At 49.7% G+C, this 16,311-nt stretch overlaps 1 long non-coding RNA gene across 1 annotated transcript; it reads left to right on the forward strand.

The window, feature by feature from the left end:
- Positions 1–3,990: 3,990 nt before the first annotated feature.
- On the forward strand, positions 3,991–13,976 carry LOC147348240 (uncharacterized). The gene is made up of 3 exons (XR_015151271.1): positions 3,991–10,299; positions 11,328–11,449; positions 12,676–13,976. It is a non-coding gene; the product is annotated as an uncharacterized LOC147348240 (long non-coding RNA).
- Positions 13,977–16,311: the final 2,335 nt, after the last annotated feature.

Genomic DNA, 16,311 nt, shown 5'->3' on the forward strand with positions numbered 1-16,311 from the left:
TTCCTCCAGGAAGCCTTTCCGTAATGCTCAGAGGAGAGTCAGTAGAGCGTAACTGTTAGGAGTTCAGGCACAGTTGGGTTAGACTCTCACTTCCTGAGCTGTCTTCATTGCCCAGGGCTGCTGTAACAAAGCATCCTAAGCTGGGTGATTCAAACAACTGAAATTTATTGTCACAGAATTCTGCTTGAAGTCCAAAATCAGGCCATCCGCAGAGTGAATCTGTTGCCTGCCTCTCCCCTAGCTCGTGGGAGCCTCAGGCGTTTCTTTCCTTGTAGATGCCCTTCTCCCCGCTCCTCTTCATTGTCTTCCCTCTGTGTGATGTCTCTGTGTCCAAATGTCCTGTCTCTATAAGGACAACAGTCAGTCATGTTGAGTGAGAGCTCGCCCTAATGACCTCATCTTAGCTTTACCTTTGTAAAAAGCATTTCTCCAATTCAGGTTGTATTTTGAAGTACTAGGGTTTAGGATTTCAAGGTATCTTTTGGCGGAGAGATACAGTTCAACCCATAACCCTACTGTGTGACCTTGTATGTGTCACTTACTGTCTCTGAGCCCTGTTTTTCTCATCTGTTATATGAGGTTTGTAAAAGGGAAAAGCATTGTTCCAGGATGCTGGGGACTTTGGCTCAAGGCTTAGTTCCACTGACCAGCTGTGTGACCTTAGGGAAGTCCCTTTACCTCTCTGAATCAGTTATCTACTGCAGCAGACAAAGCACTCCCAAGCTTGGGGGCTTAAAACAACTGCCATATATTTTGCTCATAAATCTGCAATTTGGGCAGGGCTCCGTGGAGAGAGCTCTTTTTGAGTTCTATGTGACAAAAGCTGAAGCAGCTCAGACTGTGGCTGGAGGATGAGTTAAGGTGACTCATTCATGTGCCCAGCAAGTAGATGCTGGCTGTGGGCTGGGCACTCAGCCAGGGCTGTGAGCCAGGGACCTTGGTTTTTCTTGTGAGTCTCTCACTGGAGCTGCTTGGTCTTCTTCACAGCATGGTGACTGGCTTCCAAGGGTGTAGTGTGGTGGTCAGGTCAAGCTTCCAGAGACTCAATATTCCCCCACACCTTGAAGGTGCCATTTACTTGTGTTCCCTTGGGAGAGCACTTCACCTCCCCAGGGATTCAATTCCCTGTCTGAAAAAGGAGGCTGAGAATGGATGCCTCATTGTGGGTGAGGATGCACGTGCAGATCTTTGCATAGAACAAAGCGCAGATGACATTCTCCGTAAACGTCTTTTTTTCCCATAAGCATTGCTTCTCGTGTTCCTAAAATGGAGCTAGTATCAGAGGTGGGACCCACAGAGGTATTCCATGAAGTCACTGTCTGTGGCCATACGATGGCAGAAATGTAAAGAACCTGTAACCTACACGACCAAATGAATGAATGTTTTCTGTCTTAGGCTGCATCCCTTCAGAAGCAGACTCTGAGGCAAAGAGTGGAGAGGACTCCAGGAAACACAGGCAAGTGTGTAGAGAAATGAGACAGGGCAGGGAAGCAGCCAAGATGGTGTGTATTAATGAACAGGTCACTGCTTTCGGCACCTGGGACTTGGTGCCATTGGGTCCCCTGGGAGAATTGTCCTGCTTGAGATCCGAGAAAGCTGGGTGTTTGATCCCTGCCTCCTGACTGTTTTGCTTGAGGTTGCTCCTGGGGGTGTTTACTGCACAAACTCTGCACAGTCAGGCTCAGCCCTGAGGCCAGGGGCTCCCAAAGATGAAGGCTGTCTCAGGCTGTTTGCCTGAGAAACCTTTGGGTGTCAGAGAACAAAGATGTAGGTGAAGCACCTAGAAACTCAGTTTGGGGTCTCAGGGCTCCCTGCTTCTGGATGTCCTTCAAAGGCAACACATGATTCTGTACGTGGTCTCCCCTCTGCCCTCCCCTACACTCTGACCTTCCTCCTGCTGGCATCTTCTCGGGCTTTTTCTCCCCATTGCCTCTGAAGCAGGTCATCTGACCTGAGACTCTGAAGGGTTGGGGCTGGCTGGGAAATTGGTGGATAGGTCTGGGAGGAGCTGGTCTGCATGAGAACATTTAAAACATGTTTGGCTGAAGAAGCAGGCAACTTTCCTGCATGGGTGTCTGGAGGTTGGGCGTGAACCTCTGGCTTGTTGGTGTTCCCCGCCCCCTCCCTGCAGCTCCACATCTGGCTCCGAGTCCCCTGCAGGAAGGAGCTGCAGCAGAAACTGAGGTCCCCTTCTCTGTGGGATGAGGGGACAAGCTGGGCCTGGCATTGACACTGCACTCTATGTTGGGCTTGGGTTCTGTTCCTGGCTAAGCCACTGTCTCGTGGTGACCTTGGACATGTCACTTTGTTCTCCAAGCTTATTCTTCTGCATCTGTAAAATGGGGTCAGTTCTTCACCTCTGCCTCACAGGGCCAATGTGAGCCTGGTACTTGGTAAACGATAAAGTGGGATGAAGAGCGGCCCCCACTGCAGCCTGAAACCGGAGCTCTAGGGGTGTGTTCTTGGAGAATTTGAGCCTTTGAGGATCCAGAGTGGCATATATGCTATGGGCCTTGGCATTGGGGACATGAATGAAGACCCCCCCTCCCAAGACTCCAGGCAGTGAAGATTGATGGAGCAGGGCCTGCAGAGGAGATGGTGTCTGCGGCAAACTCTGGAGGCAGTGAGTTCATAAGACTGAGTGAGACACACCTTGGAAAACTCACCACACCCAGGGAAAATGGGGCCAGGAAGAAAGGACTGTGGTGCGTGCAGGGGAGGCAGGGCTACACGATGCTTGCTGACTTTACTCACAGAAACTAGTCTTGGCTGAGCCTCTACTACATATGCGGCCCCATGCAGAGTGCTTTCTTCAAAAAAAATCCTATTTTATCCAAGCAGCAATGGAATGAGGTTGAAACTATCTTTTGTCTTCATTTTATAGATGAGCAAATGGAGGCTCAGAAAAGAGAAGCAGATTTCCCGGGTTGGGGTGCGGTGGGGGACACACAGCTAATCACTGGCAGAGTTTGGGCTCGAACTCATGTCTGGGGGTTGACTGTAGAATCTGGGTGTTTTCCACAAACACAACTAAAAGAGTCTCGCTTTATTCTGAACAGGAGGAAAACAAAGTGATGAACTAGTTTAGCATGCAGATCAGAGGAATTTGCCAAGAGGGCCGGAGTTCTTCAGTGGGACCAGCTATAGTAATTTGTTGAACCCCAGAACTTTCCAACTGCGGATATGGAGCCCCTGGTTCCAAAATGATTTGAGAATTTCAAGGTGGTGACAGTTCGGTATGAAACTGAATGTGCGGCCCTTCTAAGTGCAGGGCCTGGGTGACCACAGGGACCACACACCCACAAAGTTCCTGGCCTTGTACTCCTGTTGCCAACAGCTAGTGGGTACAGATGGGGTTCTCTGCGGCAGGATGAGTACAGGAAAAGCTCCAGGGCCAAATAGCCTGGGTTCGAACCCAGGGCTCCCAGCTTTCTAGTAATGACCCTGAGTGACTTCTTTAACCTCTCTGAACCTCAGTTTCCTCATCTGCAAAATGGGATGTTGTTAGTTCTTCTTTTCTAGGAGTAGTGTGAGGTGGAAATAATATGATGCAGGTAAATTGTTGAGCCCAGCGCCTGGCCCACAGTACATACCAGCAGTACCAGGTACTGGAGTCAATAGTCCCTCCCCCCACCACCTCCCCCAGGGCACAGACGCCAAGGAAATGCCAGGTCCCAGCTGTCATTCCCTCATGCTGCTCAACCCCGGGCCAGAATCTTAGAGATTGCAGCTTCTGCTCTAGCAACCCCTCCTCCACTCCCCATCCCCCAGGCTTTTAATGAGTTTAGTATTTTCATCAAATCATTCTTCCTACAACACAGGACTGGGGGAGGCTAAAAATAGCTCCCTGAGTCACATGACAGCTCCAAATGCGGAGGCTCTCAGCAAAGGTACAAGTGCGACTCCCTGTTTCCTAGGAAATGAGAGTCATTGTGATGCCTGACGCCAGGCCTCTGCCAATGCAGCCAGGGCGCTAGCAAAAGCACATTGTCTCCTGTGACATCCCCGCGTGTGACAGGCGGAGGGCGCGGGGGAGGCAGAGCTCCCACAGCTGGCAGATCCATGGCCTGGCGCCCGGGGGTCTGAGCCAGAAGCTGCCCCTTGCCTTCAGGAGTAAGGGGACCCCAAGGCAAGAGCTTCCCCACGCCTGGATTCTCTGACCCCATCTTTCTACCCAGGAGCAGTCAGGGAACTGCTTTGCCAGCAGGAACGATGTGGTTTTGTTTTTTTTTTTTTTTCCTGGTCCTTACACTTTCTACCTCTTGTTCTCCTGTCAGTGACTTGCAACTAAAGGTTTTCTACTGTTTGGCATTGAAGTGAATCTGTGGACAAACATTCCCTCGTGGAAACCTTGCCAGGCTCCTCCTCTCCCTGCCCCCCTCCCCCACCTACCCCCAGTATAACTCCCAGTTCCCTAGACCGGTCGTGAAACTCCCAAACTTGAGTGCCTCACAGTCACCTGGAGGGTTCATGAATCCCTTGATGCTGGTCACAGCCCTGAGAGTTTCTCATCCTGTAGGAGTGGGGTTGGGACCAAGACTTTGCATTTCCACGTAGTTCCCACAAGACGCTGGTGCTGTACTCCAAGGAACAAACTTTGAGAACCACAGCCCTAGATGCTGTGGCCCATATTTCCCATCCCCTCCACCTCCCCCCCATCCCTCCTTCCCTTCCCTCTCTGTTCTCATTTTAGAGCAACCCCATGTCACTTCTGTGCCCTGGCCCTACCCTCAGTAAGACTCTCTGGCCTGAATCTGCATCTTGCTGCCTGGGCTGCCCTCTCTCCCACTTCTCACTGGCTACCTCACACTTTAAGTGTAAGAATTACAGTAAAAATGATTGCTTATTGATCAGGAACCATAGAGTCCTCCCTCTTCACAATGCTGTGTGGTAAACATTGCTTTTATTTCCATTCTATCCACTGTCATTATCTCCATCCTGTGATAAGAAAACCAAGACTCAGATGGCAAGTCATAACCCCAAGTCACAGAGCTAGAAAACAGCTGGGGTTTAAGGTGGTCTGAATTTTAAGCCCATAGGTAAGTCACAGCTCATCTGCGTCCCTTGGGAGCCTTCCCTAAATCTTCTGGACTAGATTTCATATACCTTCTTGGAGTGCCCCTATACTCCATGTGTGTCTTTATTAATGCACCAGCAGCCTTGTACAACAGTTACCCTTTGATGGGTCCATCTCCTGATTTAGATTGTTTGTTGCTTAAAGGTGTGGACTTTGTCCTAACTCATAACATCACAAGTGCCTAGAACAGGGTCTGGCATTAATAAGTGCTCAATAAATGCTAATTTGCTGGCTGACTGACTGAATAATGGTTGGTTAGATGTTTGTTGAGTGAATGCATAAATCATTGCTGCCTGATTACTCATCAGGTAATGCATAAACAATAGGTGCTCATTGCTGGAGTAAATGAATGAACTTATTCATTCATTCAGTTCTCTAGACATGTTGGTTGGTTGAATGAATGAACTGATGGTAGCTACTGAAAATGCTTGCTGGATGTATTAATGAATACATGAATGACTAGTAGGTATTCATTAAGTGTCTATGGCCTGGCTGGGTGCAGGGATGGGTTGGACTCGTAGGATGGATGGGTGGTTGAATGGTAGAATGGATAACCGGTTAGGTAGGTTGGTTAAAGTGAAAGTAAAGGTGAAAGTGCAAGTTGCTCAGTTGTGCCCGACTCTGCGCTCTCATGGACTATACAGTCCATAGAATTTTCCAGGCCAGTATACTGTAGTATACTGAAGCCTTTCCCTTCTCCAGGGGTCTTCCCAACCCAGGTCTCCCACATTGCAGGTGATTCTTTACCAGCTGAACCACAAGGGAAGCCCAGGTAGGTTGGTAGATGGATAAATAGATGGAATGGGTGGGTGGGTGAGTACCTGGATGGATGTGTGGGTGGATGAGGGGACGTATGGATGGGTGGGTTAGTGTATAGTTGGATCGATGGGTAAATAGTTGGAGAAGTAGGTGGGTGAGTTGGTGGGTGCATGGTTAGAAAAGGAGGGGAGTGGGAGACAGGGCCATGACTCTGGCCTTGTTAGCATAGGTACTCTCTGTGTGATGCCACTTCCACCAGATAGATGACGAAGAGTGAGTTATGCATGGAACCCCTGGGCACGTGGAGTCTGCAGTCAGCGGGGCAGCCGGAGGGTTCTCTGGGCCACCAGCTATGACTTGGGAAGCCAGGTGGATGATGCATCATGAGTGTCACAAGGGGGCTGTGAAACTGTTTTAAATGTCAGGATGTCACCCAGCTGTGAGACTGGGTCTTGACGTTTGTCGTGTTCCCGAATCACTTGTTTTAATGACTAATTATTTTCCCTCTTCTGACATGGCTCCTTGGGGGAGAGTGGGGGAGCTTGGCTGGAAGCCGGGAATCTGTGCTTGGCAATTGAATTCACTAACAAGCCAGGCGTGAATTAACCCCGACCTGCCAGGTGTGCAGCAGAACCTGGCAGGCCCAGCTCCCAGGCCCAGGCAGGTGCTGCTCGGCTGGGAGGTCCTTCCAGGGCTGGCAGGCACCCGAAAAGAATTCAGACTGTCTAAGCCCAAACCCAGATGGCTGTCTGAAAATCTATGAAAATGCAGGTTATTGGCTTAAGAGCTACTTGATTTTGATCTAAATGAAATGATTAGCCTTGTGGTTTTTATAAAAAAGTACTTGCTACGTATGGGCCATTGTATAAATACTTCACCTGAAATATCTCATTTCATCCTTGCCATAGCCCTTTTATCATTATCTTCTCCATTTTATAGTTGGGGAAACTGAGGGACAGAAATTGTTATAGAGGTTTTAAAACATGTCTTGAAAATTCTCTGATGTTCCCTTTAAGAAGTGAAGTCTAATTCTCTTCCCCTTAAATTTGAACTGGGATTAGTAACTTGATTATGCAGAGCAGAATGAGGTAGAGATGGTCTATGTGACTTCTGAAACTAGATCAGGATGGTGGTACAGCTTGCTCCTGGCTCTTTCTTGAGACACATACCTCTGGAGACTCAAACCTCCATTAAAGAACTCAGGCTGCCTTGAAACCACCATGCTGTGGGGAGAGCCCTGTGGGGAGACCACATCCATATGGAGAGAGCTCTGAAGTGCTCTAGTCATTCTAGTCTCAGCGGTTTTGCATCTTTCTTGCCCTGGTACCAGACACATGAGTGAGGAAGACTTGGAGGTGACTATACCCAGGCCATGCCTGATCGTAGCTGCAAAATTGACTGTGAGGGAGAACCTCCCAGCTGAGCCCAGTCCAACCCCATTATCACAATTCGTAACAGTAAAATGACTGTTGTGAAGTTTGGAGAGGTTTTTATGTAGCAGTAACAGGAACAATGGTGAAATGTCCTAGATGATACAGCCAGAGAATGGCCCAGCCACTATGTGAACTGGGCAAGTTGGCTCAGGAACCACAAACTTACCCTGTAAAGTAGTCCAGACTTGCCTTCACGGTCTTGCCTCTTTACTCTACCCATTGCATGGACTAGTCTCAACCTTGGAGGCTTGGAAGAGGAGTCAGTTAAATAATTTGAGTAAAGCATTGTGTTCAGTGCTTGGAACATAGTAAATGCACCGTCTTAGTTAAATTCATCAACTTCTTCCTTGTAGATCCTCAGACATAAACTTTGTCTTTATCCTCACATTGCTTTCTTCCTCCCACATCACACATCTAACATGTCTACAGACCCATTTAGTACCACCGTCTTTGGATCCAGAAAGTCGCTCCTTCATCCTTCCTCCCATCCTGGTCTCTTCAGTCTCTTCTCAACAAAACGGCCAGAGAAATCCTGATAAAATCCAAGTCAAATCGTTCACCTCTGCCCCAGGCCTTCAGGGAACAGCCCATACCTCTCAGTCCATGCCTACCTAAACAAGGTCCTTTCAGTGGCCTGCAGTGTGCTGCACAGTCTCCCTTTTCATCACATTCCTCCCTGATTCATCTCCTGAGACACCCGCTGGCCCCCAAGTGCTCACTCCAATGACACAAGCTCCTTGCTAGAACAAGCCAGCACACCCTACCTCGGGGCTTGGCTTCTGCTGTTCCTTCTGCCTGAACTGCTTTGCCTGCTGATGTTGACATGGCTCACTTCCTTGCCTCTTTCAGACTGTGGCTTGAATGTCACCTTCTTTTGGGGACCACTCCTCACCTCCCATTTAAAATGGCAGCCCCACTCTCTCCCCTCCTCTCCCTTTTCATTCTTCTCCATAGCGCCTGTCGCCACCTAACATGCTGATGTGTATTTTTTCTCATTCACTTGTTTCTTTTATCTAACTCCACTAGAAGGTGGGCACACGAAAACACAGATCTTTGTTTCGATCACTGCCCCTGGGAGAGTGTGGGGCACACAAGAAGTGTGTGTGTTATCAATAAATGCTTGGTAGGTGATAAATAAATGGTTGTTGACTGTTATTATTAAGGGGACCAGGTAGGAAGCTGTTGAGCTACTCCAAGTGAGGACAGAGATGAGGAATCTGTGGAATCTGGTGGAGGAAGGAAGGCATCAGGAGGCCTGGTGTTCTGGCCCATGCGAGGAGCTCCCCACCAGGAGACGTGGTGGCAGGAGCAGCTGTGGACAGAGGGAATGATGCCATATTGGTATGAGACAAGGTGGAAATGCTGCTGGGATGTCCAGGTGAGGTCTAGGTTGGTGACAGAAATGAAGACTGGGGATGTGGTGGAAAGCCCAGCATGGAAGAATCCTGGGAACCCCAGGAGGGTGGGACAGTGAGAACAAAGAACAGCGAGGACAGAAGCCGCCCCCCCCCACTGTGAAGCCCATGGGAGCCAGGGGGTCACGTTATGGAGGAGAGGGGCCTGTGGCGAACAGAAGCGCCTGTATCCCTGCTGGAAGAAGAGGGAGCCGCTGGGTTTTCACTGGCTTGTTTTTAGGTGTGAAGACAGGCCTGGGATTGTAAGAGCTTCCGGTTTGTTGAAGGAGGCCAGAAATCTGGATTTTCATGGGAAATTTCCTCTTGTTTTGAGAGAGTTTATGCAAGCCTTGCACAAGTGCTATATGGATCTAATAGCACAGCTGTGAGCTGGATTCAGCACATGGGCACTCAACTGAACCTCTGGAGTAAGATAATGAGGGAAAGGGCTAGGGGCAGCCCCTGCGGCATGCAATCTCAGGTGGTGTTGTCTGGCTGAAGGCACAGGAGGCTGGGGTGCTCTAGGCAGTGGGTTGAAGTGCTGACCGTCAGGTAAGGGCCAAGGATCTTAGAAACCTGGCCCTCAGGGCATCACAGCAGAGCCTCACAGAGCAGGTCTGTGGATTGGTAGGGGCAGAAGTCAGACTTTACTTTTCTGTTTAAAAGGTTTCCACCTTCCATACAAGGGTCAGCCATGGGGAGACACAGATGGGGGTTTCTTTGCTTCAGACAGGGACTGCCCCTAGAAGAGGATAGGGCCAGGACAAACAAGCCAGTGTGAGGCCAGTGCCCCCAACACCCGCTTGAAGGGCACCTTCAGAGTCCTCCTGGAATACTGCGATTCTCAGACATTTGGAAATTAAATGCTAATGACGTTCACAACAGAAGAGTGAGTTTTGTGGCTCCCCTGTCCAACTCCCATACCAAACACAGCCTGGGGTGGACACTGCGATCTCCCCACCGAGTTACTGTGAAAGCCGGAAGCAGCACTGCCTGCTAGGACTTTCCATGTCGATGGCAGCACCAACACAGCACCCACAGGCCACACGTGGCTACCAAGCACGTGAGGTGTGTTGAGTGTGGCCGGGCAGCAGGATGCTTCATTTAATTGAATTGAAATGTGAGTGGCCTCCTGGGGTTAGCAGCTGCCTGAGTGGCCAGGGTAGGTCTAGAGATCTGGAAGAAACTGTCATGAGTATAAAGACAGGAGTCTGCTCTTCTCTGCCATGGCTCCCTCCTCTTGGGGCTGGATGGCCAAGAAGAGGCTGGACTTCCTTCTTGGGGCCCATGTGCACACCCTGGTCCCCTCTTTGCCATTTCCCGGGAGCATCTCTGACGTCCGGGTCTTCTCTGGCCTAGCAGACAGCTGGACGAGAAGCCGGGCTCAGCGGAGGCTCCCGTGTAGGTTACGGGCCCAGGCCTTATGCTGCAGCTCAGTTCCCTGCCTACCCGGGCACCAGCCCAACTCATAATAAAAAAAGCCACTTTTAGCTTTCTTTCCTGATCTCTCATGTGAGTTTGTCTTCCAAAGGAACTTTGTGGGACTGAAGTGTGTGTGGCGGGGGAGAGCCAGTGGCTCTGGTTTGGCAAGATTGCTGCATTCCCGAGTTCCTGAGACATTTGCATCGAATTAACTGTAAGCCCCTAACAATGGTATTTTCTTATTTTTTTCTTCTGGTATTCTAATTAAAACAAAAGAACTTCATATATAACGTATGAACACAGTTCCTGTGTAAAAGATTAAAATAATTCAGAAGGCTTTCTCTACAGGTAAAATGGCCCGTGGCCTTAGCCTCAGCACCCTCTCTGTGAGCACACACACACACAGACACACACATAGACAGAAACTGATATATAAAGACATACAGACATACACAGACACACGTGCACATGTGCACACGCAGAGACACACACAGACATTGAACCTCAAAGACAGATAGACATACACAGACATTGACACACAAAGACATACAGACACACACAGACACAGACACTGATACACAAAAACATGCACACACACAGACACACACACAAATAGACATGCAGACACACACACAGACACACAGGTGGGTGTTTTTCCCCCCAAAGGCGTCATGCTAAATTTGTTTTTCTGTGACTTTCTTTTCTCACTTATCACATCTTAGGGCATCTTGCCCTTTCTGTTCGTGGAGTTAGGTCCTGTTTCTTTTGAACTGCTGTATGGTATTCCACCATATCCATGAGGTACAGTTTATTTAATCACTCCTGTTGATGGACACTTTTGTGTCTCTAGCTGTTAATAGCACAACCCGTATTGTAGCAGACATTCTTGTCCATGCCTGTTTGTGCAAGAGTGTGAGCATAAGCCAACACACATGTGTAACAGAGTTGTGCAGTCCAGATCACCGCTCAGCATGTATTTGCTCCTCCCGTATTCCAAACTCTGTGACACGCAGATGCCTTCCTGTTCCATTGATGCCAGGCTTGGCTACGGGGCTTCCCGAAGCCTTCAAAGGCCTTGAATGTTTCTGCCTGTCCCTCTTGTCCTTCTACCATCACCAGATGAGGGACATTCCCCAGGAAGCTACTGATCCAAAGAGATAGGAGACATGGTTCAGATCAGCCCAACCCCTGCTGAGCTGCAGGTAAATGAGCTGGAAAATAAATGCTTGTTGTTTTGTGCAGCTGAAATTCCAAGGTCGTGACCCAGGAGAGGATGCCTGACCCAGGAATGAAAACTGGAAGAGCTTTGAACATCTATCAACATGTTTCTTGACAGGCCCTTGGACCCGGCCTTCCATTTCCAGGTATCCAGCTTCCCGAAACACTGCACACCAAACATATGAAGCATGATCCTTAGCCCAACACCTACTTGGTAGGAGTGGGTGTCCTCTTTCCCATTTGATGGGTGGGACTGTCTAGGCATCGAGCTGTGAAGTCACTTAGCAACTCATCCTGGGAGCCCGTGGGGGGCTGGGGAGGTCCTGGGGCTGGCTCCCCTCTACTCAGAGTGACAGCCTCAGGGGTCAATAACCCTCATGGCTTTGCATGTTTGGGCACCCCCTGGCCTATCTGAGGTCAGATCATGAACTGAGAGCCTTGAGGTTGTATCGCCCTGGGAGACTTTTCCCTGCAGGAGCCAAAGCTCCTGCACAAGCAGTTCAGATCCCTAGAGGGCTGCCAGGGGCTCAAGATTGGCTGAGAAAACTCATCAGACAGAATGCCTGGGGAAAGAAGAATTTCCCATTGGATTGAAGTTGACTATTTTCCGTTCATTCCCCAAACAGCCAATCTTTTCACCAAAGAACTGCATTTTCCAGACTCTTTGTATCCCCCTGGTCCTCCAGTGGCCTCTTGGACAGGATTGCAGGAGAGCTTCCTTGCGGAGGAAGATGCTCAGTGCTGCAGCCATGTGTCTGTTGCTGGGGCTCCTCCTGCTCCCTCCCTCAGCCGCTCAGCAAAGGCCCAGAGGGAGGAGATGGACTCGACCACAAAGTCTCATGGACACTTATGCAGAGAAGTTGTCTTTTGCTGGGGGGAAGCCCAGATAGAATCTTGGAGCTGGGAGATAGACCTGTTTGCGGGCTGTCCCACTCACTTCTCAGTCCCTCTCTCACTGTTAGCTCAGTGCTGATAATTTTGTTGACTTGGAGCGCTCGCCTGGCTTGGCAGCGAATGGAAAGGAGGAGTTTTTCCCCAGCAGAGACTTAGCCTGTCCATGGTTATTTATGATGGATGCTGTTGTTAGATTTGGGGATGGAAGGTTGAAGGCTGGGAGGAGGGAGTGGCTTCATGTAGGGCGTTGGAGTCATTAGGGTCTCTGTCCCCAGCTGAGGTTATGGGCATCTGGGCATCCACTGGCATAGCCTGCCACAATAGGCAAGGAATAGATGAGCAGAGAAAACTGTACTCCTCAACCATCCTGGCTGTCCACTAGCCCGTCCAGAGGGGCTGCTTCATCTTTCATCAGGCCGTGGAGGAAGGTCTTGTTCCTTGTTCTTATTTCCAGCTGCTGCCTCTTATTTCCTTGTAGGTCTGTGATGCTGTCTCTGTGATGGTGAGGAGGTGGCCCCTGATTAAAGCAGTGTGGACCCAAGACAGATTGTCCATGGGCTGGTCAACAACTTAGGAGGTGTCAGGCACGAAGCCTTGCCCAGCTGGCATCATAGGCTCACCTCAGGACCAGATATACTCTTCCCTTTGCTGTGAGGAAGTGGGGAGTCTCAGTTCAGTTCAGTCGCTCAGTCGTGTCCAACTCTTTGCGACCCCATGAATTGCAGCATGCCAGGCCTCCCTGTCCATCACCAACTCCCGGAGTTCACCCAGACTCACGTCCATCAAGTCAGTGATGCCATCCAGCCATCTCATCCTCTGTCGTCCCCTTCTCCTCCTGCCCCCAATCCCTCCCAGCATCAGAGTCTTTTCCAATGAGTCTACTCTTTGCATGAGGTGGCCAAAGTATTGGAGTTTCAGCTTCAGCATCATTCCCTCCAAAGAAATCCCAGGGCTGATCTCCTTCAGAATGGACTGGTTGGATCTCCTTGCAGCCCAAGGGAGTCTCAAGAGTCTTCTCCAACACCACAGTTCAAAAGCATCAATTCTTCGACGCTCAGCTTTCTTCTCAGTCCAACTCTCACATCCATACATGACCACAGGAAAAACCATAGCCTTGACTAGCTGGACCTTTGTTGGCAAAGTAATGTCTCTGCTTATCAATATGCTATCTAGGTTGGTCAAAACTTTCCTTCCAAGGAGTAAGCGTCTTTTAATTTCATGGCTGCAGTCACCATCCACAGTGATTTTGGAGCCCCTCAAAATAAAGTCTGACACTGTTTCCACTGTTTCCCCATCCATTTCCCATGAAGTGATGGGACCAGATGCTATGATCTTCGTTTTCTGAATGTTGAGCTTTAAGCCAACTTTTTCACTCTCCACTTTCACTTTCATCAAGAGGCTTTTGAGTTCCTCTTCACTTTCTGCCATAAGGGTGGTGTCATCTGCATATCTGAGGTTATTGATATTTCTCCCGGCAATCTTGATTCCAGCTTGTGTTTCTTCCAGTCCAGCGTTTCTCATGATGTACTCTGCATAGAAGCTAAATAAGCAGGGTGACAATATACAGACTTGACGTACTCCTTTTCCTATTTGGAACCAATCTGTTGTTCCATGTCCAGTTCTAACTGTTGCTTCCTGACCTGCATACAGATTTCTGAAGAGGCAGGTCAGGTGGTCTGGTATTCCCATCTCTTTCAGAATTTTCCACAGTTTATTGTGATCCACACAGTCAAAGGCTTTGGTATAGTCAATAAAGCAGAAATAGATGTTTTTCTGGAACTCTCTTGCTTTTTCCATGGTCTCATTCATCCTCAAAACAACCCTATGAGGTAGGTACCATCATCACCATTTTACAGATGCATAAACTGAGGTTCAGAGAAGTTAAGAATTGTGCCCAAGATCACACAGCTAGCATATAGCAGAGCTGGGATCAAAGCCAGGCCTGACTGACCCCAAAGGCCACCCACCCTCATAACTACTACCTCCCTAGATGGTCTGCTCTGCAGGAGAAGATCAGGAAGACAGGAGAATCGGGGACGACAGGCTTCATCCCCTAGCCTCATAGAGTTCCACATATGACAATAAGCCTCCCTACCCACACTCAGTAGCTTTATATAGCCAGGGTGGAGCTCTGGTTTCGGTCAGCAGTCTGATCAAAGTCCATGGCTTTTGGTTTGCTAGCTTTTGCCTAAAATAGCCAGATCACTGCTGCAGAAGCAAATCACTCAGGTTGAGTTGTGAAAGTCAATCGCCTCCTTCTTGGTCTTGCCCCTCCCCAGGGAAGCCTTTACCCTTGCTTTGCCTGCTTTGGGGTGATCAATGTCAAAGCCAGAGTCCTGGACCCCAGCATCAGCTCTTGTCACCCTGCAGTCAGAGAACCCAGGTCTGGTGGGGATTGATGTTGAGTGGGGGTGCAGATGTTGCCAGTGGAGTTCTGCCCAGCCCCAACCTCCTGTCAGCAACCTGGAGTGCTGAAGGGCCAGGCTGGATGGCCGGGGTCCTTCTGCCTGGCAACTCCTGGCAGACGTGCTGCCTGGGACTCTTCTGCATACAGCACCTCCAGGCTGGGCCAACACTAATATTTACATTCAAAGGCAAGGCTGCAGCTAAGGGCTGCTTCCCATCCCCTTGGCTCTCCTGGGCCCAGGGGATGGAGTTACAGAATGGGGTGCTGGGTGACTGCCTGTGTGGGCTGAACAGGAGCCAAGGGAGATGGCAGACAGGGAATCAGGTCCAAGCCTCAAATAACAAAAATAACTATAGTGATCAGACCAGCAATTATTTATAAAGTTCTTACTTTGTGTCTGATGCTGGGATAAGTCTTTCTCATGCATTTCAATTTTAGTTCTCACCCTGGTTCTTCAAGGCAGGTGTATCAAGGCAGTTTTACAAGCTAGAAGAGAGGGAAATAAGAAGCTTGCCCAAGGTCACGCAACTAGTAAGTGATGAACCTGGGTGTCCAGCTGGAGCGTATGAACCTTGGCGATTCTCAAGCCCAGTTTCTACAAGGAATAGGCAGTTTAATGTAATGAGTGAAGCCTGGTAAGTGTGAAGCAGTAGGGAGTGGCGGGGACTGGGGCACACTGGAGAGGAAACCCCTGTCTAATTCTCAGCTCGAGATAGTTGTTGCCACAAGGAAATGTGGACCCAGTGGGGCCAGCTTGTCTGATTTTCAAGAGAAAATGTTGGCATGCTTATTTCTCAAATAAGGAGGAATATACATATTTATGCATCTACAGGTTTTTATTTGAAGTATTCCAATTTTTAAATGTTGGCAACACATTCCTTTTCTTAAAAAAACATGGTGGGAGCCAAGTCAAACATGGCTTTAGGCGATCACTCTGCTCCCTCCGCAGAGCCCAGCTTGTTTGCCTGGCCCTCTGCTTCCTCCATGCAGAAGGGCATCACTGAGAATTCAGCTCAAGGCCCACAGTCCAGACAGTCACCTCTGGTCCACTTTTGGGCTTGGAACCTGGGAATAGGGGTACCCTTTGATCCAGATGATCAGGGCCCCACTGGTCCCACACTTCAGAGGGTCACCTCCCGCTGTCCCCCCTGCCCATGAAGAAGAGGAGGGTCTGCTGGGCCAAGGTGTCTGCCCACCCAGAGCTCACACCCCTTCTTCTAGACCAACCTCTGACTCCTGGCAACCCCAGAAGTCCCTACATCAGAGGCCCAGAGCCCGTTTGCCAGACCAGTGTATCAGTTTTCCATTGCTGTAGAAGAAGCCGCATGGCGTTAAATAACAGTCATCCCATTGTTATTACCTCTCCCGGCGCTGGGGCTGGCAGGGTCAGTGCAGCGGTCACCCCTCGGGTCTCTCCTGCCGTCCAGTTGGTGGCGGCCAGGGCTGAAGTCATCCTGAGGTTCTTTTACCCACACGTCTGCGGTCTCTGGCTGTCAGCTGAGGTCTCGGCCGGGGCTGTCAGCCAGAACACCTGCACGTGGCCTCTCCAGGGCCCCTGTTTCCTCATCACGGGGCGAATTATGCTCAGAGCAAGGGTCCCAAGATGGGGAACCAGGAGGAAGCTGGATCACTTTTACCATCTAGCCTGTGGGGTCACTTCTGCCGTTCTTACTGGTGGAGGCAGAAACGAAAGTCTGCCCAGGTTCA

Source organism: Bos grunniens, chromosome 22 (assembly GCF_055505025.1).
Source record: "Bos grunniens cultivar Pamir isolate PY7600 chromosome 22, Bosgru_T2T1.0, whole genome shotgun sequence".
NCBI classification, from domain to species: Eukaryota; Metazoa; Chordata; class Mammalia; order Artiodactyla; family Bovidae; genus Bos; species Bos grunniens.